Source organism: Chelonia mydas, chromosome 4 (genome assembly GCF_015237465.2).
Source record: "Chelonia mydas isolate rCheMyd1 chromosome 4, rCheMyd1.pri.v2, whole genome shotgun sequence".
NCBI classification, from domain to species: domain Eukaryota; kingdom Metazoa; phylum Chordata; order Testudines; family Cheloniidae; genus Chelonia; species Chelonia mydas.
The window spans coordinates 78,345,017-78,372,378 of record NC_057852.1 but is presented as its reverse complement, the minus strand read 5'-3'; the positions used below and the strand labels follow the sequence as shown (position 1 = coordinate 78,372,378).

Sequence of the window (27,362 nt, the reverse complement as noted above, 5' to 3'; positions counted from 1 at the left end):
GCGAGGGAGAGGCAGTGCGTTCAGGGGAGCAGGTGGAGCGGAGGTGAGCGAGGGTGGGGGGAGCGCAGGAAGTAATGGTGGGGGTAGAGGAACTGCTCTCCGCCCCAGCTCTCCTCCGCTCCACCACCGCTGCCTCCCTTGAGCGTGCCGCCGTTCAGCTTCTCCTCCCTCCCCCCCAGGCTTGCCGCGCGAAACAGGTGTTTCGTGCGGCAAGCCTGGGAGGGAGGGGGGAGAAGCGGAGCGGAGGCGAGCTGGGGCGGCAGGGGCACATTTCTAGGGGCAGCATGGCCAACGCCGGAATGCCGCCCCTACAAATGTGCCACCCCAAGCACCTGCTTGTTTGCTGGTGCCTAGAACCAGCCCTGTGTAGTCAGCACTGGTGATACTATATAATTCTGCATCCAGTTCTGGTATCCACATTTTAAAAAGGATATTGAATAATTGGAGAGGGTGCAGAAAAGAGCTGCATAAATTATTTGAGGGCTGAAGAAAGTGCCTTACAGTAAGAGACTTAAAGAACTCAATTTGTTTATTTTACCAAAAAGATTAAGAGGTGACTTCATTACATTTAAGTACTTTCACAGGGAGAAAATATCAAGTACTAAAGAGCTCTTTTGTCCAGTGGAGAAAGGCATAATAAGAACCAACAGCAGGAAGCTGTGGCTAGCAAATTCAAATTAGAAATTAGGCACAAATATTTAGCAGTAAGGGGGATTAATCACTGGAACAAACTACCAAGGGAAGTGGTGGATTCTCCATTTCTTGAGGTCTTCAGATCAAGACTGGAAGAGATACTTTAGCCAAACAAGTTATTGGGCTCAATGCAAAGGGGAAACTGGATGAAATGTAATCACCTGTGATATACAGGAGGTCAGGCTAGGTGATCTAATAGTCCCTTCTGGTCTTAACAGCTATGAATCTATTAATCAAGTTTTGAAATCTCAAAATCTTTTGCAAAATGGAATTGCCGCTCTCTGCACAGCTCCAATATCAATTATTAATCAAATACTAAAATATTCAAGATTAATATCCTTATCTTGAGAACTTTCAGTGAAATGGATGAGCTTGTTTCTGTATACATAACTATCAGTTTGTGGAAAGATTGACCAAAATTGAAATTGGAGAGAGACTTGTAAAAGCTCCCCTTCTTTAGAGGTATGGGACTCCAAGAGGGAAGAGAGGTTCAAAGGGATTCAGCCTGGGGGTGGGCAAAATGGCAAGAAAAGGTCTCAAGGGAGTTCAAATGGAGGCCCTGAAGCCCTAGTTTGTTCCTCCTTGAATCCTGTCCCCCCCATCCCTTTTCAGTTCCCCGATGTCAAGCCTTGAGGTCACTGGCTTCTGAACTCTGCCTCCTAACCCTTCTCCATGCTGGCTGGGAACTTACAGGGGAAGTCTTGAGGGCAGCGGAGAGAGAATCTTCTTGGTTTCTGCCAGCTACCTTAGGAAGCCCTTCTTAATCCCTGAAGTCCCACCGGATGCATGAGAGAGCCTTTAGCTGGAGCTGGAATAAGCAGATTGAAAAGGAAGTCCCATGCAGTGATTTGTATTTCCTTACTTTCAAGAATGTAAATAAAGTGGACAAAAATTTCAGGCCACACCAAGATAGTGAATGAGTGGGGTTTGGGCCCCACAGCTTGGGAAAGTCTTTGATTAATAGCACCATGCAGTTTAACTGAATATATTATATGAAATTTTTGCAACATCAGTGGAAATACAGAAATTTAAAAAGAACTTTTTGATTCCCACTAGCATATCTTTTTTTACTTCTGCATCTTTTCTACTGAGCAAATTAGGTGTCGCATTGACTCCATTGTATTTAAGCATGTTTGGGTATAGCTGACAAAATGCTTTAGACTATATACGGGGACAATCATTCCCCTCTTCTGGCCATACTGTTTAAGAAACTGTACAAATCTTAATGCTAATGGAAGAGTGCATCCATTATATATTATAATGAACTCATTATCAGGGCCGGTGCAAGGATGTTTCACGCCCTAGGCGAAACTTCCACCTTGCGCGCCCCCCCCCAGCCTGGAAGACTGGAAGAAAGCGACAGCTCCCCGCCTCCGCCTCCCTCCCGGCCCCGGGAGCTGTGTGGCAGCTCCCCGCCGCCCCCCCCGGCCCCGGGAGCCGTGCAGCAGCTCCCTACCCCAGCTCAACTCTGCTCCGCCTCCTCCCTTGAGCATGCCACCCCACTCTGCTTCTTTCCCTTCCAGGCTTGCGGCGCCAAACAGCTGATTGGCGCCACAAGCCTGGGAGGCGGGAGAAGTGGAGCGACGGCTGCATGCCTCCCCACCCCCCCAGTTACTTGCTGCAGGCAGCCTCCCTGCGCCCCCCTGCCCCAGCTCACCTCCGCTCCACCTCCTCCCCGGAGCATGCTTTTGGCCACCCCCAACCACTTGGCACTCTAGGCGGCTGCCTAGTTTGCCTAGTGGTTGCACCAGCCCTGCTCATTATATATTCACCCATTACAAGTCAACCACTATCAGTGCATATTACAGAAGTACTGGTGTGTGTCATTGTACAGGGTATGGTGCTGCAGTTTGAGTTTCCACAACTTTTGGAAATGTCATTCTAGCTGCTGCCTCTAAATCCTTAACAAACTGATTTCGGATCTGAGAAAAACGTAATCAGTGGTGCATAAAGTCCCCAAATATTAACAGTTGTTCTATAGCACTGACATTTGAGGGGAAAAAAATTATTTTCTTTTAATGAATGTCACGTGATCAACATTTTGTACATTATGACTCATTTTTTTCTTTATTTTCCCCCTATAATTCCTTATGTAACCCATATCTGTCTCTTGTATTCACTTGTTGTCTATAATTATTTTCAATAAGTCTTGGAACACTAGGGAAGTACCAGAAGACTGGAAGAAAGCTAATGTTATGTCAATATTAAAAAAGGGTAAATAGGATGAATCCAGTAATTATAGGCCTGTCAGCCTGACATCAATCCCAATCAAGATAATGGAGCAGCTGATATGGGACTCATTAATAAAGAATTAAAGGAGGGTAATATAATAAATGCTAATCAACAAAGGTTTATGGAGAATAGACTTATGTTAAATTAATTTGATATCTTTTTTGATGAGATTACAAGTCTGAGTGATAAAGGTAATAGTGTTGATGTAATATACTTAGATTTCTGGAAGGCATCTGACTTGGTACCATGCAATATTTTGCTTAAAAAAAAAGAATACAAAATGAATGTGGCACACATTAAATGGATTAAAAACTGACTAATTGATAGATTTCAAAACGTTAACAGGGAATCATTATTGAGAGGGTGTTTTTCTAATGGTGTTCCACAGGGATTAGTGCTTGGCCCTATGATATGTTACATTTTTATTAATGACCTGGAAGAAAACATAAGATTATCGCAGATAAAGCTTGCAGATGACACAAATTGGAAGAGTGGTAAATAATGAAGAGAACAGGTTCCCAAGACTGAGTGATCTGGACTGTATGGAAAGCTGGGAAACAAGCAAACAATATTTCTTTTAATACAACCAACTGTAAAATGATACAACTCGGAACAAAGAATGTAGACCACACTTAAAAGATTGGGGACACTATTCCAAAAAGAAGTGACTCTAAAAAAGGATTTTGAGGTCATGGTAGATCAGAGGTGGGCAAACTACGGCCCGCGGGCCACATCAGCACCGCGGGACAGTGCTGCCTGGCCTTTGAGCTCCCAGCCGGGAAGGCTAGCGCCCGGCCCCTTCACTGCTTTCCCCCATCCCCCGCAGCCTCAGCTGTGAGCTCCTGCTGGGCTGAACAGCGGCGTGGCTGGCTCCAGCCGGATGGCACGGCTGCCAGTCCTGCTGCTCTGAGCATCATGGTAAGAGGGCGGGGAGTTTGGATAAGGACCAGGGAGCCCCGGGGGGCAGTCAGGGTACAGGGAGCAGTTGGATAGGCGTAGGAGTCTCAGGGGGCTGTCAGGGGGTGGGGGTGTGGATAGGGGTCGGAGCAGTTAGGGGACAGGAAGCAGGGGGGGTTGGATGGGTTGGGGGTTCTGAGGGAGGCAGTCAGGGGGCAGGAAGTGGGAGAGGGTGAATAGGGGGCAGGGGCCTGGCTGTTTGGGGAACCACAGCCTTCCCTACCCGGCCCTCCATACAGTTTTGGAACCCCATTGTGGCCCTCAGGCCAAAAAGTTTGCCCACCCCTGTGGTAGATGATCAGCTGAACATGCGTTCCCAGTGCAACACTGTGGCCAAAAGAGCTAATGCGATCCTTGGATGTATCAACAGGGAAATCTCGACTAAGAGTAGAGAGGTCATTCACTGATATAACACTATGTCCAGTTCTGCTGTCCACAATTAAGGAAGGATGTTGATAAATTGGAGAGGATTCAGAGAAGAGCCATGGAAGGGATTAGAAAACATGCCATATAGTGATTAAGCTCCTTGAGCTCATCTATTTAGCTTAACACAGAGAAAGTTAGGGGCGGGGGATTTGATCCCAATCTGTAAGTACCTACATGGGAAACATATATTTGATAATGGGCTCTTCAGTCTGGCAAACAAAGGTATGAGAAGATCCAAGGGCTGGAAGTTGAAAACTTCCAGTATACAAATTCAGACTGGAAATAAGACATAAATATTTAGCTATGAGGGTAATAAATATTGGAACAATTTGCCAAGGGTCATGGTAGATTCTCCAGCACTGGTAATTTTTAAATGAAGATTTAAAAAAATATTTTAAAGATATGCTCTAGTTCAGAAGGAATTGTTTTGAGGAAGTGCTATGGCTTGTGTTGTATAGGAGGTCAGACTAGATGATCATAATGGTCCCTTCTGGCTTTGAAATCTATTGCTTTACACTGAGATTGCAAGTTCTTTGGGGCAGGGACTGTCCCTTTGTATGTATGTGCACAGTGCCTAGCACAAAGGGGCTCTGATCTATGAGTGACACAATTATGCACAATGAATACAAAATAAATACATAAATAAATAAATAATAAAAAGTACATAGGAATGTTTATGAGGAAGGAATGTGTTGGGAATTGCCTAGTAACCTGCCTCCACCATCCAGGTATCTGTTTCTTTCTCAGATAACTCCACACCTTCTTAGACCATTGCAAAAATCCAGAGTCATTACTTTATCCTCCTTCAGATTCTTTCTTCAGCATCACCTCTGCCACAATGCCTTCAAAACATTACCAGACCCAAAGGGTTAGACACAAAGGGCATGTCTACATGTGAACTGGGAGCTGCAACCAGCTTGTGTAGACATACCAATACTAGTTCTATTTGAGGTAGTGCCTAAAAATAGCAGTGTGCCCATGGTGGCACGGGCAGCCAATGGGGCTAGCTGCCTGAAGTACAATCTCACCTGAGCCCTGAGTATATACATGCATAGCTAGCCCGAGCCATTGCTTATGCAGACACACTGCTGTTTTTAGATGCTGACTCTAACAGAGCTAGCACAGATACATGTATGCAAGGTGGGAAACAGCTCCCATCGCAAGTGTAAAGGAACCCATAATGACCACTGATTATTGTATGACAACTTGCTCACAACAATGTTACCCCAACCTTCCCATCTCCTGGTTTCTCTCATGCACATTGTGCCGGAACCTAGACTTTGACCTCTTTGGTTTTGATGTCTTTTTACTGCATACTAATACATCCCTCATAACAGTGGTATCTAGATTTTTGATTGGTGCCTCTAGACCAGTGGTGCCCAAACTTTTCCTGTCGCACCCCCGCCACTTACTAGTAATGGAATCTGCCTGCGTTCCACCCCCCCATTACGGCACAGTTGGCTCAGCAGTGGAGCTTGGGTTGAAGGTGGACCTGGGGGCTGAACTGGGGATGGGGGAGGAGCTGCGGCTGAGCTGCGGCTGAGCTGGTCTGGGGGCGGAGCAGAACTGTGGCTGGGGCTGGGAGTGAGATGGAACTTGGGGGTGCTCCCTCCCTGTTCCCTGTGGCAGCTAGCCAAGGCCCCATTGTGTGCCCCCTGAATATTCCTCCACACTCCCTGTGGGGGCACGTTCCACAGTTCAGAGACTACTGCTCTAGACCCTAGGACAGTACAAATGAATAAAAATAAGAGGTAGGTATATACAGTGAATATGTGGCCATCTATAATTTCTTTGTGGGCTTCAGAATCATCAATAATGGAGCAGCAACAATGGGAGCTTTACTATTAACTTCAATGAAACTAGGATTTCACCTCAGTGGCAAATCAGACAACACAAAAAATAAAATAAAAAATTCAGCAATGAGCATCACAGCAATAGTTATGGTGAACCACCATCATAACGTTTACCGTTTTTAATAGTTCAAACAGTTTATGAGCAATCTCTAGACTGAATGTGTTCACATAAACCATTTATCAAATAATTTCAGACAACGATGCTAACTGATCACTAGCAACAATTGACTAACCTCTAGTTTCTGACATGTCATGATGTGTAATAAGTTGATATAAGGAAATGCAAATTTGTCCTCTGGATGCCTGGAAGGTATATTTTTTACATATGCTTGCCACTTCCTATTTTTACAATTCTGAGTCTTCAGTTTTCCTTTCATACTATTGTCAACTCTATTATCTGCCCATAATAATTTTAATGGAGTTCCATAAGCATTTTCTTATCTCAGTCTTTTCTCACAAGCCTTGATGATTTTTATATTTCATGTGATTTTTCACACCTTTTAAAATATCTTTAATTCATATATGATTGACAACTGAGGAGAAATAGTCTAAAGTCCATTACATTTTTAAACTTAGCTAAGAGATTCTGGACCACTCAAAATAAAATATATCTTTTTATTTTCATATGCAGATAAATCAAATTATTTTCTAAACCACAACCACAAAATAAAATTCTGAATGCATCTTAAAAGTGTGGATGTGTGGCTATATCTATCTCTCTCTACATATCAAGCTTAGTGGCTAATATTTTTTTTAATAATGCAGGCATAGGAAGGCAGATAGAATTGTGATTTCTTTAGAAGCTTGAGAGAGAGAGAGGGTTGGGAAAGTGAAAATTATTGCTAGATATCCAGAGATGGAAGGTCTGTTTGGATCTACTCCTTTTCCTCCTTTGGGTGGCATCAACGGAATCTGTCAGATAAAATAGACTGTCCCGTTTACCCATGCAGTTACCAAGACCTTAATCCTAACAGAGTCATTTGACAGTTCAGATAGTAATCTAATTCAGACACAGAAGGTTAACAGAGTAGAACACCAGTAAGTCTGAAATGGACATTTCTGAGAAGTTTAGGAAGAAAGAAGGATGTAAACTTTTTAACAGGCACCAATCTGCTGTAAAAGAACATTTTAAAGTCATTTATTCATGTACTTTAATTTCAGTATTCACATTCAGTAATTCCCTGTCCCAAATGTCTGACTTTCTGCTTGCTTGTATATATTTATCAACAGACCAGAGAAACAGAATGGTATCAGACTGTAAAAATAACACTACTCTAGTTTTTAAAAAATGAAGTACCCAGGAGAATCCAGGAGCACAGGTTACAAAGCAGATAGCCTAGCACAATAAAAAGCAAATTCTGATCAGTCAAGACAGAAAAAAAAAGGGCCTCTTCAAAAAATGGACCCTCTTTGTTTCTTTTTGTAACACAGAGTAACCAGGGCAAGGAATAAACCACAGGAAAGCCATCTAGATAAAACTGTAAGTCATTTTCATCATCACAGAAGTCACAAATTGACCACCATAAAGTATATGGTTAAATGGGTCCATCCTGGAATTAATCACATGAGAAAGAGTTTCTGTTGAATGACAGAATCATTTGGGAACTTCACCCTCTGTGATATTGATGCATGATCAAAACAAATCTCTAAACGGTTGTAAATAAGTCTTTGTTCTGACACATATTCCACACAGTGTTTTAGGAAGTGTAGGCACATTAAGTAAGTATTACTATTTGTATGAGATTAACTTTTCTACAGAGTAAGTAATTCTAACGGAAATGAGCCAAGAATTTTAAGACAATGATTAACGGTTGGATTCCATAACATGAGTGGAGCAAAGGAAATTTAAAAGGAGAAGAAAAGCTCTTAACTTCCATAATAGTAGGATAATGATAGTCTGGTGCATTCTCCTTTCTGCTTCCCAAACCTGTCAAAGTTCCTTCATGTGGCTGGGGACTCTGAAACTGGGGGGATGGGAGGCAGTTATCAAGGCCATAAGGGGAGAGAACACAAACCACACCAGACTTACACGGGGACAGCACTAGGTAGCATATTCACATTTAAATCCAGTGGCTTTCGTGGGTGAAAATCTGCATGGGAGCAAATATACCTAAACACCCTGGGGTGCAAGGAATGTTTTAGAACAGCAGGATGAGTTACTGGCCCCAAGGGAACAGTTCTACCAGGGCATAGGCAGAAATAGAAAGCAGTGTGGAGGGCAGGCTTTACAGGTATGACCCAGGATCCACAGAGTTATTATGATCAAAGCTGAATGGTACTTTAATGTCATAATGAAAGACAATGTCCCTGCCTTGAAGAGATTATAATCTGTATTAGACATAATGGGGATGGCAGGGAAGGGAAGCATTACAAAAGCTGTAACATTTGGCTTAGGTTTGGCCTGAATCTTATTAGTTCCCAGTTATATTCTTTGTCATAAAATTTAAAATTCTAGGATTATGAAATGAACACGCAATTTCGATGTGAATCCTTGGAAACCTCTGCTCCCTTCACAAGGATACTAACCTTTTTTCCCTTAGAGGAAAGTGCAGTGACAACACTGCAAAGTTTTCAGAGTTTCCTTCTCCCCATAGATTTTCTTGAGGGAAAGAGGCATTTACCCCCAAGAACCCTATAATCTCTTCAGCTGGATAGCATGAAAAGAAAAAGTTAATTATTGGAATGACCCCTCCATGGGAGGAGAGTGGCACTGAAGTGGCATTTCCCCCCCTTCCTTCAAGGCTTTGAAAATATCTATGCATGAGTGCTATTATGGGTGGGTTAAATGTTGCTGAAACTGGTAGGTGTAACAGCTTACCTTCATTTGGAATACATGTAACATAATTTTCTTTATGGAATCAAATAACTGAAACCACAGCAGCCTGCACCCAAAACACAGGCACCTGCCACTCCCCAAAACAAAGACACTTGCAAGGCAGATGTGGGCAGAGAGGTTTCACTGGGTATTGTTTTGTGCAGGGCTGGAATAATCCTTTGTGGGCCCTGGCACCCAGACCGTGGGCCCACCCCCGCTCAGCCTCTTTCCCCTGAGGCCCCGCCTGCCACTTGCATGGGGATGGGGTGGAGAGGAACAAGCAGCAGGTGGGGCCTCGAGGCAGAGCAGTGTAGGCAGGGCCCGTGCTAAGTGTGGGCCAGGCACCACAGTACCATTAGAACCCAGTACTGGTTTTCTGAAGATTTGCAATAATTGAAAGACAGGCAGTAATACCAGAGAAGCTTAGAGATAAGTCAGGAAGGAAGCACCAAACAAGCCACAAAGGCACTGGTAGCATGGCTCTGAAAAAAAAAAAACTAAAGAGAGATAACTTTTGGGCTAAGTGCTAGCCAAGAAAAGTTTGGAGCTGTGAACAAATAAACAGTCACCTTCTGTTTAATTCCTGCTGTGTTTAGGGAAACAAGACTTTGCATTCTTTGCAAACAAACAGGATTGCATCAAAGATACCAGACTCCATCATCAATTTCTCTTCTAAAACAAAATAACAGTCAGGAGTCCTGTGCTTATGGTGCAAGATAGGTTCTGAGCCCCATCAACAGGATGATTAGGTGTAATCTCCCGTGATGGAATCCCCATAGAGCTTTTTTTGTAAAATGGCCTTTCCCATTGCTTTTAAAGCACAAGGGCACAATCGTGCCACTCCCTGTGGTTAATTTGTAATTTTTTCTTCATCTATCTTTTCTGTGGGACAGAATGATCAGGCCCTAAATATTTGACAAAATCTTCAGCTAATTTCCTCTTGGGCTAATTTCCCCTAACAAGAAAACTGTTTCTTGCCACCCCTAACTTCCATTAATGGGAATGAGATTTATGCATTGAGGGAAGTCTATACCTCAGGACCTGGATTTTGCCACTTTACTAAAGGAAATAAAAGTAAAAAGTGGACTGGCCTTAATTTATTTTATATCCTGATAGTAACAAGAAAACCTCTATAGGAGTCTCAAACATCTCCAGATGGGATGGTAAGAGAAAAATATCTCAAGAATACAAGGAAATCATATTTTTAATTTAGTCTGTTTCAATAACTACTTAAACTAATTCAAAGCTACTTTATATTAAACCTTCATTAATTTTTCAGATAAAGTAAACTTAACAAGGGAAAGAGAAAAAGCCATGTTATTTTATATGTAATATAAGCATATAACATAAGTGGAGCAGAGGCAGAACAATATACTATGAATTGTAAAGACAGATGTTTCGGAGACACCCCCCCACCTCCAAATCTAACAGATAACCAGTGGATAAAGAAGAATAAAAATATTAAATATTAAGAAATATTATTTCAAAACAAGAAAAACCTGAGACAAATTCTGCCAGTTAAACTCATGCAACCTCAATGAATTCACTAAATTGTAACTAATGTCTAAGGCTGCATTCCTCAGAAATACGCTTAGAAAACTTAATAGCACAGAGCTGGCATATTAGAATAAAACACACCTCTCCTGGATGACAGCATATCAGCCTTTTCTGGATGAAAGGGATTGTTGCCAGGGTGTTCTAGTACTCTTAATTCCTGCATTCCTGAATGCTGTAATTCCTGGGACCATGGCTAGGCAAGCATATGTTAGGCTGCTCTAATTATAATGGAGACTGACTCAAACTCCAGTGGTTACAGGATCAAGGGAGCATAAATGTAGTCCAAAGCACATCTCTACCACACCAGAGCATCTGGCCCAAGGTGTTTAGAAAACCATTCCCGCCCCTGCCAGTTCTACCCTTAATACATAGTTACATAAAATGCATTGTTGAGATGTGATCCAGAATATATCATTGTTTTCATTTTAGAGGAATCATTGTTTTAGTTTACACAGCTGAGATTTTATTTTATTACCTTGAATGTTTAATGTACTGTAGCTTGTCATTTATAAAATAATCATTGAGAGCTCATTTAAATACTTCTCACATTCAACCTAAAACAAAATTGATTTTTAGACCTGTTGTCCTTAAACACTATCTAGCAAAATCCAAGATTAAACCTCTCAGTTTTACTTTATGTCAGAGTTACCATCATGTCCTCTTACTGAAAGTAAGGAAATCATTTTTATTAGCTAAGGTTTGTCAAAAAATAATTTGTTGAAAAAAAGTTCTGAGTGTTTAAGACAATTTCTCTGACATGGACTGGTCTTTAATCGAGGCTAATAGTACCTTCAATAACTATTTGACTCCTTATCACATGAACACTGCTAGAATTGCTAATACCAATTCCAAAGGGTGCTATAAATCTGTTGACAGTTTACTAAATATGCTTCACCAATGAGCAACAATTAAAAGCTTTTGAGAAAGTGCCACATCTAGATACACATTAGCATTATGTATCCTGCTGCCTTTTTTTCCTTATCTGAGGCAATATTTCACAAAAGATGGCTGTCCAAATCATTTGGAAGATTATCTACTCTAAATCTTCAAATGCATACAGGCAACTTGGTTGTCATGGGAAAATATTTTTCAAGGTATTCATTAAAATCAATATTTTAGCCCAATTTTTTCTCACTTTTAATATATTATAATTTATAAGATTAAAAAATTCTATTATATTTTCTTCATGCAGTAGAAATTAGTTTGTTGCCTATAATTACACCTCTTTTTCAACTCCTTTGTACTTTTCCAATTTCAATTGTTATACTGTCTCTTTGATGGATGGCCTCTTATACATATCTGTATAAAATCCATAAAAACATAGACAGAAAGACATAGAAAGTCTACTTCCCTTAGTAGGAAAGAGCCACACACATTATCTAGATGGTTTCATAAAATCAAAGAGTCTTGCATAGACTCCTTGGAAGGGACTGAGTATCAGTCAAAGGCTTTCTTGGTAAAAGAAAATGAATGTAAAACTCAGTATATTTTTCGACGTGTTAGGTGTGGTCACCATTACTTCTTAATCTATCATTTTATTAATCTTTCTGTGCATGAAACTGTACATATGTATTACACTGACACATAATCAGCTTGTAGAAATATATAAAATGGTATTTTTTGGCTACCTATATAATTTGTGTTTTTGGAGAGAGAGAAAATCAAAACTAAAATGAAATCCCTTATTTTTACTACAGTAGACCTGCATAAACATTGATATCTTATTAAGAAAAAACAACTTTATGCTACAGTTTTTATACAAACCAAAAAAATAACAGAGAAATTGGCATTGGAAGTTGCTTCCTTGTCAAAGATTTATTTGATTTCTCTCTCTTTGTGTTTTTAATACGAAAAATGAGTATGACATACATTCTTATCAGCTTTGGTCCATCTTTTTTTTTACTGTGTATTATAGTAGACAAATCATCATTTATTTTCTCATTCAACTGTCATCCACAACAATAATTTAAAACTACCTAACATTATGGTTTGTTAGAACTACTACCGATTAAATGTTAAGTGTCTAAAACATACAAATATAAACAGAATGTAATTAGAGCTATTTAAAGAACCCATTTTTAACTTAGATTAACCATACTTTCCATTTGCTAGGGATAAACACTCATAAATGAAACCCATTGTTGAGCAAGAAGCAATTACTTCAGTTTAAAATATTAATATATACTGCCTTTTAAAAAGCCGTGGAAAATCATTTATGTAGTGTACAATACAATCTCAATTCATGTTGAGAATGAAAATGGGGTAGAATTCTGAGTCCTGAACCAGCTGCAATCATCTTTGAGGTACAAGTTGTTCTTACCCATTTATAAGACCATAAGACTCTTTTCTTCAATCAGCAGTGCTCTCAAAACAATCTTTATAAAATAAAAAATGTTTTGTACTTTCAAGTCTAACTAAAAGTGAAAAGAGCACTTTTTTTTTTTTTTTGGAAGAGCGGACTCTCTCAGAGTGTTCATTCTTAGTAATGACTGATACATAATACAATCTAATGACCGACGTATGGTATGCTATACCTAGATAGTCTAGAAGGGAAATGACTGCAGGCTGTAAACACATCCCTAACCGCATTTTATTGAAGCACTGCCGAGAAACACTGTATGTGTACATATATATACATATATATATATATATATATATATATATATTTAAATGGCTTGGCTTGTAATAGTTAATCAATTACGAAGTATTGCTTGTACCATCTTGGCAGAGGTAATTTCAGAAACTCTCCCCCTATATTTTAGCTTTGATGCTGCGTTTTATTCTGGTTAAACAATTATTGGTATGTTTCTGAACATGCCCTGGGAACTAAATTTTGCTTTAGTAGAGTACGTTAAGGGATCATTTTTAGCTGGAACTATAAAAAAAACCTTATTTTTCTCCAATCAGACACTCCGGCACCACTGAGTACTTTGTGTTCCATGCAGCTGTAGAACTACTCCCTCAACAGGGAGAGCAGAAAGCAGATCCATTAGAGGTGTCATCCAGAGACAGACTCTCATTAGCTAGCATTGCCAAAGCTAAATTAGTGACTTCTCACTCTTTGCTTGGGAATATCAAAGGTTATATTTTCAAAGCAGGGTGAGTAAAAATCCAGATATCTGTAAACAGGATTTTTATACATCCTTCCTATGAACTATTGTGAACTATGGAATGTGTCACCTTGCTATAAACCTCAGTACGTAGTAAGCTAGCGACAAGAACTCCAAGCTTACTCTGTATTTGCCTCTGGCATTATTCTGAGCTGGTGCTAAACCATGATCCATAATATTCTAATTTTTACCAATATCTCACTTTAAGTGGACAGAATTAATTGGCAATATTGTTTGGTAAATACTTGATGGCTGAAAGAGTTTAATAAATTGTTAATTTTTCTATCCATTTAAACATACAGGAGTATTTTTACATTTACAATTAAGTATGTAAAAGGCAATTAGCAATCTCGCCATGCGAACAGTAAATTATGTGTAATTACAGTGAAACTGCAGACAAATAGTAACATATTACTTGTAAATTTTAACAGTGTGATAAATTAAAGCAATTACAGGTAAACCAATAATGTTTGTTAATTAAGCAGTTATGAATGGGAATCTTGCAATGGGTAGGCTACATTTCTTAGTTTGTGTTTAAATGGACGATATAATCTTCTACACAAAGAAATAGATCAAGTTCATTAGTGCCATTCTCTTGATAAAACATATAGCATTGTTGAAATTAAAACAAGATTTCCATTTTATGCATAGTTGACAGACCATCACATTTTAAATCTGCTCTTCAAATTTTCCCCAGAATATTATACAGGAGTGTACATAAGAAAAAATAATGTGAGAATCAAATTTTGGATACAAGGGAAAAAATAGATAAACTGGTGTTAAAGTTGCAAGTTAATATCTGTAACTTCAGGGGTGAAAATGCAATAAAAATAATTTGGAAAACACCACAAGGTAATAAAAACACTAAAGTTGACTACACCACACCTTTAAGTGGAGGTGGGGTGTATGTGTGTGTGTGTGGGGGCATTGTCCGGCTTGCTGGGGGAGAAGGAATAGCGCTTCACAGGAGGAGGGGGAGAGAGGCTCAGACTGCTGCAAAAGGTGGAGTGGGTCAGCATGGTGACACTGACTAATCCCCAGGGACCGAAAGGGCTGGGGAGTTCAAAAGAGGCAAGCCAGTGTTGGGAAGCCCCTTTTCCTTGGACCAGGAAGAGCAGCACGCACCCTCCCTCTCCTTCAGGTGGCAAAATACCAGGTTTGGTCAGGACCTGCAGTGGGCATTGTGGTAGTTGCTCCTTCCTAGGGGGGCTGAGAAGGATTGGTCTAGGTGGAGTGGGGTTTTTTTGCCTTTCCCACAGCGAGTGGGGAGGGGGGTGTTGTTATGGTGAGTAGGGATGGGAGTTAGACTATGATGTCACAACTCATTATGTAAGTGTGGGCCGGATGTCCAGTGCAGGTACTCCATGGGGAAGATATATAGTGACCGGATACATGGTTTGGTAAAGGATTTAACAAGGAGGTGTTTGTTAAAGGAGCAGAACTGGGAGGCGGGGTTTGGGACTTCTACGACTGGTATGGCAGGGAGCCAACCCCCTTTCGTATAGCCCATCTTAACCCTCCTTTGGGGCGAGGGGCGATGGTGACGTCTCAGCAATGGGCTGGCTAGAGGACCTGGATGGAAGAAGGGGGCTGACGGAAGCCCCTTGGGTAGATATTGAATGATAATAGAGTTATCTGCACTGTACACTTTTATCTGCTGGGTAGTCCCAGACATTAAATAACAAAGTTGAAGCTTTATTAAAACCATATCAGGTGTCTCCTGTCCTTATTTTGGTATAGCCAGACAATGAAGATTATTCTTAAAAAAAAAAAAAAGAGACTGGCTTAAACCAAAATTTTGGGTCCATTGTGCAAAAACAGATTGAGTCACTGCAGTTTGGAACAAAGAAAAAAATCAGCAATTCCTGAGGTGCCTATAACCTCTGCCTTAGTTCTTGACAGTTCATAAGTGGACTTTAACAAAGTTTCATCTTATGGCTGCAGAAATCTCAAAACTGGCCATGTGCAGATTGTAGAATCTGTGAATGTTTTGTAGTTTTTACAGATTGAAGTGCTGTTAGAAAAACTTCAGATTTACCCACCAAACTTGCTGAAGAACTGAAAGGCACCCATCCTACTTGCAGACAACAAAATAAACAAAATGTACCAGATCTGAAGTTTACAGGACAAGCTTCAAGGCAAACAGATTATTTTGGGTGGAATTAGAGAATTGGTTAAATTAGTCTTTTAAAAGAAACCCCATTGCCCTACTTAACTATAGAGAGTTTGTTTCTGCAGACTATCAGCATTATAAAAGGATTTATCTTTTATTTATAATTTTTAAAGATTATTGTATTTGACATTGATAGGGTTATTCATCTTCAATTATATTAGCAAAGTCAGTTGTTTAAGACTACTCAATAGCATTTTTTTACTTTTCTACATCAACACAGTATTGTTTATTGATTTGGTGCTAATTCCTGAATTGTGTAGGCACAGATGAACCATACTATAAACAATTTATGTACCATATATAAAGGATTATAATAGTCACTATTTATTTTCTTCTACCAGATACCTATGAAACTAGAAAGCAGGCAGTAGAACAGTACATCTTCTTTGTTATTACCCACTAAATACAAGACTCTGAGTTTAAACAATCAATGTTGAAAGGTTGCAATACAAACAGAGGCAATACATCTACACCAGGGGCGGCCAACCTGAGCCTGAGAAGGAGCCAGGCTTTATCAATCTACATTGCCAAAGAGCCACAGTAATACGTCAGCAGCCCCATCAGCTCCCCTTCCCCCACTCCCAGCGCCTCCCACCCAGCCACCCCCTCCCTCCTCACACCTCCTGATCAGCTATTTTGTGGCGTGCAGGAAGCTCGGGGGAGGAGCGAGGGCACGGCAGGCTCAGGGGAGGGCGCGGGAAGGGGTGGAGTGGGGGCAGGGCCTGTGGCAGAGCCAGGGGTTGAGCAGTGAGCACCCCCCCCACACACACTGGAAAGCGGGCAACTGTAGCTCCAGCCCTGGAGTCGGTGGCTATACAAGGAGCCGTGTATTATCCCTATGCCCCAAGTTATGAGATATAAGTGAAGTGGGGATTAGTGAGGCTCTACTGAATTTAGCATTACAATATCAGTCCATGTAATTAAGTGTATTAAATATTACAAGAGAGAGTAAATGGACACAAATCAGATGTCAAGAATTATAACATTCATAAACCAGTCGGTGAACACTTCAATTTCTCTGGTCACGCGATTACAGACATGAAAGTCGTTATTTTACAACAAAAAAACTTCAAATCCAGACTCCAGCGAGAGACTGCTGAATTGGAATTCATTTGCAAATTGGAAACAATTAACTTAGGCTTGAATAGAGACTGGGAGTGGCTTAGTCATTATGCAAGGTAGCCTATTTCCCCTTGTTTTTTCCTACCCCCCCCCCCCCCGACGTTCTTGTTAAACCCTGGATTTGTGCTGGAAATGGCCCACCTTGATTATCATACACAATGTAAGGAGAGTGGTCACTTTGGATAAGCTGTTCCCAGCAGGAGAGTGAGTTTGTGTGTGTGTGTGGTGGGGGGGGGGTAAGAAAACCTGGATTTGTGCTGGAAATGGCCCACCTTGATTATCATACACATTGTAAGGAGAGTGGTCACTTTGGATAAGCTATTCCCAGCAGGAGAGTGAGTTTGTGTGTGTGTGTGGGGGGGGGGGGGGGGGTGAGAAAACCTGGATTTGTGCTGGAAATGGCCCAAATTGATTATCATACACATTATAAGGAGAGTGATCACTTTAGATAAGCTATTACCAGCAGAAGAGTGGGGTGGGAGGAGGTATTTTTTCATGCTTTGTGTGTATATAATAAGATCTTCTACACTTTCCACGGTATGCATCCGATGAAGTGAGCTGTAGCTCACGAAAGCTTATGCTCAAATAAAGTGGTTAGTCTCTAAGGTGCCACAACTCCTCCTTTTCTTTTTGCGAATACAGACTAACACAGCTGTTACTCTGAAACCATGTATTAAATTGTACAACGAGACACTCCTCATATATTTGGAAAACTGGTTTCTTCTGTAACTCGGCTATTTTGAAGTCTTGTCCTCTGTCTATACCGAGTCCAAATAATTGGTAATTTAAAAAAAAAAGTTGATTTGTGAATATGGTTATAGCCATATCAGATCAGAAAATCAGCTCCTTTCTTGGAGAAAGTCCCAGAACTATTCTAACTTTCTCTATTTTAAAATCACTCTCTTTTCTGCCTTCTCCCTTCTTAAACATTTACCTCTGCTCAATGGCTGATTAGGATGCCTCATCTGATGTACTTTCCTTCCTCTCCTTACACATGCTGCATGAAATCCTTGCCCCTGGCTTCAATGGGGCCAGAATATACCTAGAGGCCTCTACAATTTTCTTTGCTTAGCATTTTGAAAATATCTGATAAGAATTCTCTTCTTTTTCCTAACCCTCTCCCCTCCACTAGTTTGACCTCCACTGTACTATTTTTCTGATTCTGAGGTCTGCCTTTTATCAATCCCTCAACCTACCGCTCCTTCCATCCATTGTTGATAGCTCCCTCTGTAGCTTATTTTTAACCAGTCTTTCCCTCTGCCTCCTTTCCATCACCTGACAAGCTTGCTCTTGCTTCCCCTATCTTGGGGTGGGGTGGGGGTGGGGGATAGAGAGGAGAATCTTCCTTCAGTTCCACTTGCCTGTTGTTTTCTTCCACTGCCTAGACTTCCTGTCTTCCAGTGCACTGCATTGTCTGATCACACCCAATCTGCCTTCCTCCCCTCTCCACTCAACTGAAACCATCTTGACAGAGTAACCAATTATCTCCTACTAACTAAGCCAAAAGGACATTTCTGTATTCTTATCTCTCTCAGTGATGCCTTCACACTGATCCTTTATTCTTTTCCTAGCTTTTGTGACTCTCTAACTTCCTCTTTCTTCTCCTTGCTTGCTGACAGTTCTTCAGTGTGTTCTTTGTTGGCTCTTTACCCTTCCCTCTCTTACCATCTGTTGGTATCTCTAAGACTTCAGTCCTCCATCTACTCTTCCTATATATTCTCTCTCAGTGATGTCATCTACTACCATGGTTTCAAATACCACCTCTCTGTGGGTGATTCCCAGATGAACCACTCTACTCCTGACCTCTCAACCTCTAACCAGCCTTGCATATTTTTCTGGCAGATATCTTCCCGGGGATGTCCTACCATCAGCTCAAAGCCTGACGTTCCAAAACAACTTCTTATTTTTCCTTTTCATCCCTCTACTCCACAGGCTCACTTCTCTGTCACCACTGACAAAATACAAAGTCACCCTTAAACTTCAGTGCCACCTGGACTCTTCTGTCATTCTCCTCACTCCCAATGCCTCACGTCTCACTCTCTTCTTTCTCACCACCCCCATTAAAACAGCTGTCCATTCCTTCATTATTTCTAACCTGGATTGCCTCAAATGAAAGAGAGAAATATATTTTTAATTAGTAAAAATCTGAACTGTGGGACTGACGCTTTCTCCTGCTTAGTTGCAGGTTATAATATAAACCATAACTAAGCATGATTATGAGCCACTGCACTATCTCCTTTTAGTAAGCACTCTGCAAGTAACCATCTACTAACTGTGATATCTAAGTATCAGCCAGTCTTTCCTTCCAGCTTTAAGGAATCATTAACTGTAGTACTACGTTAAATTATATTTTGGTGTACACAGAAGCATTTATTTCTAATATCCCAACATAAATCATATCCGCACTCTCATAAGAATGCTATACTCAGCAAACATATATTATGAAGATATTTTATACGCCACCTTACTATGCAACATAGGCAAGATTTCCTGATGTCAGAGGTAACTGCACTAAATCAGCCATTTACTTTTAACCATAGTACAAGTGATACTTATTATATCTATGAGATCCCCTCTCAGAGTCCAATTCCAGGCCGCCAGCTGTTCCACATCTATGAGGCTTTCAGAGCCTTAGAATAAATTTTATCTGTCATCATTTCAGTCAAGAAGCACATCTTTTTTCACATAACCTGGAAAATGCCAGAAGAGGAAAGCTCAACTACAGCAGCAGAGGTCAGTCAGAGAAAATAGAAAAACCACTGTGGGTGTTTATTTGTGTTTGCTTCTGTGTCAACCACCCTATTAACAGGGTACAGTCTTCACTGACGCTGGCTATTGTTTCCTGACATTGTCTGTGGGACTTTATTGAGAAAGGACAAGGTATTGAAAAGCTGGTTTTGTAAACATAAATGTATTAAATAGAACAGTTTTATTGGATGGCTGACTTAAGAGGTACTTCTTTGCACTGCAGGAGATCCATCTCACTTGTCTAGCATGTGTTAGTAGAGCCACAGAAGCACTGTAAAAACAACGAGGAGTCCTTGAGGCACCTTAGAGACTTAGTCTTTAAAGTACCACAAGGACTGCTCGTTGTTTTTACTGATACAGACTAATATGGCTACCCCTCTGAAACCTGTCACCATAAGAAGCACTGTGATCAGTGCCTCATCTCAATAAACTGAGATCCTCCATCCAGTTAAGGAGTAGTGTTGATGGGCTAAAAGGCAATCTCATTGTTCTCCACTGCCAGGTGCATTGACGGTGGGAGAAGGGTGTGAAACCGGCACAAATGAGGTGTTTGGACTCCACTGGAGATATAAAGGGGCCTTAACCCACAAACGTATCTTAATCTTGGGAGGGAGGGGAATTTACTGAAAAATGTTGAAACGTTACAATATTAATTAATATAGGGTAAACAGTGAACTATATAATATTTTAGTAGGCAAACATAAAAGGTATTACTGGAATTCATAAGTCCAATCTATTTAGAAGTGGACAGTAAATTTAGAGAGCTAGCTACCATTGTAGTTTGATATTTTATACTTAAAAGTACATGCTATCACAAATACCACCAGATACGATTCATTACTTCCATCTCAGATATTCTACTCTAAGTATTATTTTAACCAGAACATCGCATTGAATGTGCAAACAAAATCCATAATACTCTCAATAATGCATTAGTGTTAGGGATAAGGAAACATTGTAAAATAAGGGAAAAGTTGAATTTGAATTAATTAGTGGGCTTCTACCCGGTAAACATAAACCTAGAAAGTCTCTTAAAAAGCCTCTTGTGTATTCTCGGTAACATACTTAATTCAGAATAATCTAAAATGTCATTTTTATTATTCTGTGTATTAGACATTGCTTAAAATTAAAAACATTAATCAGAAAATTGCTGTCTTAGCCAAAGAAAATATTGCCCAGTCTCAAATTTAAATATTAAATTATTTAATTTGTAATCTGTGGAGCACGCAATATCTGCATACAGTGTACAGTTATCTGTATATCATTGTATGTGTGTATGCATCACAGTCTTTAGACTCTAAGCTGTAGAATAATACAATAAAATGCAAAAAAACCAAAAAACAAAAACAAAAAAAAAAACAACCCAACATGAAATCCACAGAGTTTAAGGCAGAAACTTTAAAGTTTATGGCATATGCTATTGAATAGCATCTGGTACCACACCACCAACTGGAAAGCATTGTTAAGGACTCTATTGGGGACAACCTGTTGACGTGTGGAACATTTAGGCCCTTATTCTGGACCTTCTTGCAGCCAGGTATAGTAGTCCATCCACATGCAAGATGTTTCAGGATTGGGGGCTTTATCTGCACATGTAAAAAACCTAGACATGAATTTTGTTCTTGGAGAAAGCAGACAGACATGCATGATAACAAAGTTGCCTACAAACTTCAAGTCTTCACCAAAATATAAATGAAATAAAAAGCGTAGTTCATCTGGATTCTGCTCACACCATGAGAAGTGTCAAGACAAATGCTTGATACTAACAAGTCACGCACAAGATAACGCAGCAGTGAAATGCAGAATTCTTATTTTTAAGAATCTGGGGCATATTTTTAAAGGGACACTGTCAACTTGAAAGTCACACTTTTGTCTCCTTAAAAAAAAAAAAGCATTATTGGTTCAAATAACACCTAAGATTTCTATATCTCAAAGAGATTGTGGGGAGGGAATGGGGGAGAATTATCCATTTTGTTTGCTTTTTGGATAATTATTTTAACTGTTTCCCCTACAGCATAAGTTAGCCAGTCAGCCATTTTCTTCTTTTGTCTGTGAGAGTTTTTCCACACAGCAATTAAATTTTAAGTTGACTATGTCCCTATAAGAGTCAGAAACTCAAAACATCCTTACTACAAGATGACATGGTTATTTACAAGTGAAAAGTCCCTACTTACTGTTAGATATGTCTATAATATCTCTTCTTGTATAACTGAACAATGAAGAGAGCAGGTCATCCATCTTCCCTGAAAGACCCTCCCTCTCTGGTGTACAGCAGTGTAGAAAGTATTTGAAGTTACTGAACAGATATTGTGGGAGAGAATAGCTTTTTTCCCCCTCTCTAAAGTAAACGGTGGGGGGAACAGAGGTATAGTTTGACTTCTATATTTGGGGAGGCATCTCCAATCAGGCCAATGGGGTTGCACATGCGGGAGCAAATTTCATTCCTGCCCGAGGCTTGCAGTTTGGAGGGGGCAACGCCCCTCCCCGACCTCCCAAACTACTCCCCTGGGGAAATGATCTGAAAAGCAATTCTCGGGGGCACGCAGAGATGTGCCAGCAGCTGGCCACTTCTGGGAGTGGCGTGGGGCCACTGGCCATGGCATGCAGGCAGCCTTCCTGCCTGAGTCCTGCTGCTTCACTGGCCAGGACTCGGGGACAGGTTGTCAGATATTTCTCCTGAATTTTGGGAGCACCCCTGTTGTTTGGGGCTCTGTGCCACCGCATGGTTTGTTTCATGGTAAATCCGCTCCTGGAGGAGTCTGAGATGCTCAAGAAAGGATCTGAGGATCTTTTGACACACAGAGAAACATCTGAGTGTATGCAAACAGAGGAACAGGGTCAAGATTAGGGGATGATTTAGGGGAAATAGAGAGATGGGATATGGAGAAGAAAAAGATCTTAAAAGGTTTGGATAAGCATCCAAATTGATTCTCTGAACCTTTTTATATTCAACCATCCATCACTAAACACTTCTTTGTATCCCTGTTTGGGACTCCTTTGTAGCGATCATTAAATTTCTGTGAAAGAAGGATGCTTTTTTTGTGGGGAGGAAGTGTAGAATAGTATTCCCTTTCTACACTATTTCTTCTCTCATCGTGAAATCTTTAGCGATTTTCTACAAAAATCTAGTTTTTAGTGAGGTTTCTTTTTTATTTCAAGCCATACCTTTCTGTTCAGCATCATATGGCTTCAGAACGTAAGATGATGTGTCCACCCTGGCTACATATTTGTTGTTATCTACTGTACAGTATATATTAACTAATGCTATGATTTGGATTCTGGGAATAAGATGCATATTTCTATTATTAGTATACTTTCATTTTATTGAAAACAATTCTTTACTAAGCTGGTTTTTCTAGGCCTTTACTATTTTGTAACCAATTTGTTTTGGTTAGTCCTGTAAGTTTTAACTATATTGCCGATCAGGTTACAAATGGAGAAAATCGTTTATGCTATTGTCAAAATGCAATGACTGTTTAACAGCCAATATCAGGAGGTGCAAATATTGGTCCTTCATGGTATGTAACCTGAAGTGATATATACATCACTATCAAGAACAGGGAGATCTATCAAGCACACTATTGTGTTTGTTCCTAGACCAGCCATACTTCCTGGAGATACTCTGTTTTAACAGATTTGTGTATTGAACAGGGTGAAGACTTTGTCAATGAAAATGTTTTGACTGGCAGTTCAACTCCTACAGACGATGGATGTCAAGATTTGGAGACAGCATGAAAAGCTGATCACACTTTCAGTGGTCCAGAGGGGTGGAAAAGAGAAATTTTTCTATGGTTAGGAGGGAATCTTGGAAGAAAATCTCTGTCTTTGAGAAGCTGGATATGAGTCAACAGTGTGCCGTTGTTGCCAAGAAGGCTAATGGCATATTGGGCTGCATTAGTAGAAGCACTGCCAGCAGATCGAGGGAAGTGATTATTCCCCTCTATTCGGCACTTGTGACCTACATATGAAGTATTGCGTCCAGTTTTGGGCCTCTCACTACAGAAAGGATGTGGACAGATTGGAGAAAGTCCAACAGAGGGCAACGAAAATGACTTATACTGGGGCACATGATTTATGAGGAGAGGTTGAGGGAACTGGGATTATTTAATCTGCAGAAGAGAAGAGAGAGGTGGGGATTTGATAGCAGCCTTCAACTATCTGAAGGGGGGTTCCAAAGAGAATGGAGTTCGGCTGTTCTCAGTGGTGGCAGATGATAGAACAAGGAGCAATGGTCTCAAGTTGCAGTGGGGGAGGTGTAGGTTGGATATTAGGAAACACTATTTCACTAGGAGGGTGGTGAAGCACTGGAATGGGTTACCTAGGGAGGTGGTGGAATCTCCATCCTTAGAGGCTTTTAAGGCCTGGCTTGACAAAGCTCTGTCTGGGATGATTTTGTTGGGGTTGGTCCTGTTTTGAGCAGGGGGTTGGACTAGATGACCGCTTGGACCATAATCTTCTATGGTTCTACGAAGTATGGCATGAGTATGACTAGTAGGTGGAAATACTAGTGTTATCCACTAGTTTCAATGGAATACCCCAGTAGTTTCTGTTCACAGACGCACCTATTCAATGCTAAACAAGTATGTGGTCAGAAATTATTTCTTTCCCTCATCTGATGCAGATGGTCAGGGCAATCATGTAGAAAAATATCATCAGTCAGGAACTGAAAGTACCATATGGAGCAAATGTTTAGTATTCACCCTATTACTAGTTTTCTACAAGGAGTGATATTACCAGTGGCAGTCCAATCACCCAGACTGAGCAAGGCCAAGCTTTTTCATGTATTTTAGACCTACCACATTCTCTCCCTTCCTCCCACCACAAATTGAGTCCAAATTCAGCTTTCATTGGAACCTCCTCATCAGCATCACTAGCAGTAGTTGTTTTTTGATTGGCAGTAAATATAATCTGAATTATACCTACTGCCAAATTCACCAGAAACAACATACTCCTTAAATGAAACCTGTAAAGGTCTGATACAAGTCTAAAAGATTTTTAATGTCAGCACCTCTGACACACCTGTGAGACATTATGAAATACTATTATTGATAAAATTGTATTTATACCCTTTCGTGCCAGATTGTGCAGTTAAGGCACAACTTCACTGACACAGAGATCCTAGACACATTGCTCTTCAGGGGCATAATCTCTCTCAACATTCCTTGGGTGTCAATGGATCACACCCTCGGCACTACTACTCTATCTGAGACTACATCATGTACTCCCCACCATGTCAGCGAGACATTTATTTAAGTTATAGTTGTGCTTGGAGGCCACATAGTAAAGAAACAGTGAGGCACAGAGAGATTCATTGATGCTCCCAGAGTCACCCCTGGAAGTCTATGTCAGAACCAGGAATGGAGCTCATATCACCTGAGTCCCAAACATAGGTATTAACCACAAGGCCAACCTCCTCCACCTTTCCTACAACCTATCTACTTCTGTTAGAAGGGGTGCTAGTAGGTAGCCATTCCTACAGTTAGAAAAGAGAAGAATGACAGCTGTGCTTGGTGGGAGATGGGTAGCCCCTTGAATCCACAAGGTCCCGGTATAATACATACAGAGGCCAAATCCTGCTGATCGTACTTGTATAGAACTTACACTGAACTCAATGCATGAATAAGGTAAGCAGAATATGACCCATAATGGGCATTATTCAATAGCTGGTTAATAGCGTTTTAACAATGAAGCATTTTACTGGTTGAGACAGGATAGATTAAACCTGTGACATGAACCAGGAAAAAAACATCATCTGATCGTAGCTCTAATGTTGTTGGTGCCATTCTTTGGCCCTATTAAATTATAGTTAATATTATATTATATTATAATATAATATATTAATATAATATATTAATATTAATATATTATTCTGTCCCTCCCATTCTATATAATATTAATATAATATAATTTAAAAATTAATCCCAAATGAGTGCTATTACTACTTCTGGAACTCTGCCCTTACCTGATATAGTACATGTTGTACTATATCAGCATCTTCCCTGATACAATATCAATCACCCTACTACGACTTCAAACAGAGATGCCTCAGCAGCATATTTAGGCAAAAAGGTAATTTATAACATACATTAAAAATATATATTATATAAATAATATACAGTGTAAGTAGTATTCCACAGATTGTGGTGCAGTTTATTAACTGTTATGCATATATTTATTCCCTCTGTTTTTGAGGGATGAATGTAACCAGTCTTTGGCGCTATGAATACTGACATATGTTAATGGAAACAAGAGAAGGAGAGATTTTCCAATCCCCCAGGGTGGTGCCACTGATTGTGAGGAAAATGACTTGGTAAAACTTCTTACCAGATTCCTGATAAAGCCTACCATTTATAATACATCAAATCTGCTGCTGTAGCTCCAGATTAAAGAATCTGACTTTAAAAGAAACAAAAAAGTCTACTTCCAAATAGTCTTCTTCTTTGCAAACATGACAAATAGCCTACTATTTGCTCAGACTCCCTGACAGGAATAGGACAATATCACTCTTCAAATAAGTTCTTACTTGTTTGTTATACCTTTTGATGGTTTATCTACTATCATTCAATAATGGATAACTTTTCTAGTGAAGTCACTCATGTCAGGCCTGTAAATGAAAGCATCATTGTGGGGAGTCTGAGCAACATGGCCAGGAGGCCATGTTGTTGAAAGAGCATTTTTGAATTTTTTTTAAAGTTGTGTCTTTAAACCACAGCTGGAATAGATGGCACTCATTTCTCTCTCTTTTTAAGATGTGTTTTAGTCTATGGAGAAGATTATTACAGTAGTATATGGATGTTCACAAAATTGGTTGCTATAAAAAAATTGATCACTGGGAGTTTCCAACAGATTATAACTAAGTTCCAATTCACTGTACACACAGACTATAGCTGCTTCTATAATCAATGCTACCCATTACAATTACTTAGTTTCTTATTTAAATTTACTCTATAATCTTAAAAACACAAACATACTCACAAAGCAATAAAAGAAAAGAAAAAATACTAACAAAAGCAATACTAAAATATATCAGTATATCAAATAAATAAAGTCTAAGAATAGGGCAAATATCAAAGATACAAAAACATACAAAAAATTAAGTTTTTATGAGTTTCTCATAAAATTTCAACAATCTTCCAGACACCCTCTAACTGACATCAAAGGCCCCAATCCTGCAAAAGGAATCAAGGTGTTTCTCTTTGCAGGATCAGGGCCTATGGGCCTGATTCTCCTCTTACACTAGTTTTACATTGTTTTAATTCCATTTACTTCAACTGAATGACTCCCAATTTACACCACAGAAAAATGGAGAAATAGGCCCTTAGACTTTCTGTATGAGATGGCTGAAGAACATTATAAACTGGAATTTCTTATATAATCTTACACAGAGGCGCCGACATCCCCAGTTCCCAGGGGTGCTTGACCCCCACTCCCCAGGCCCTGCCCCCATTCCACCCCTTCCCCCAAGCCCACACCCCGCCTTTTCCTGCTCCGCCCCTTCATACCCCATTCCTCCCCTCCCCATGCCTCTTCCTGCCCCCGCTCCTCCCCCTTTCCCCCCAGCACTGCTTGCATGCCTGACCATGGCAGGCAGGAGGCACTGGGAGCTAGGGGGAGGAGCTTATTGGTGGGCATGAGGGCTGGGGTGGGAAGGACTGATCCGCAGGGCTGCCGGTGCT

At 40.4% G+C, this 27,362-nt stretch overlaps 1 protein-coding gene across 1 annotated transcript in view; it reads right to left on the bottom strand.

The window, feature by feature from the left end:
• The window catches only part of TENM3 (teneurin transmembrane protein 3), a 2,200,211-nt gene that overhangs the window by 772,272 nt on the left and 1,400,577 nt on the right, over positions 1–27,362 (bottom strand). The gene's annotated exons all lie outside the window — the stretch shown is intronic.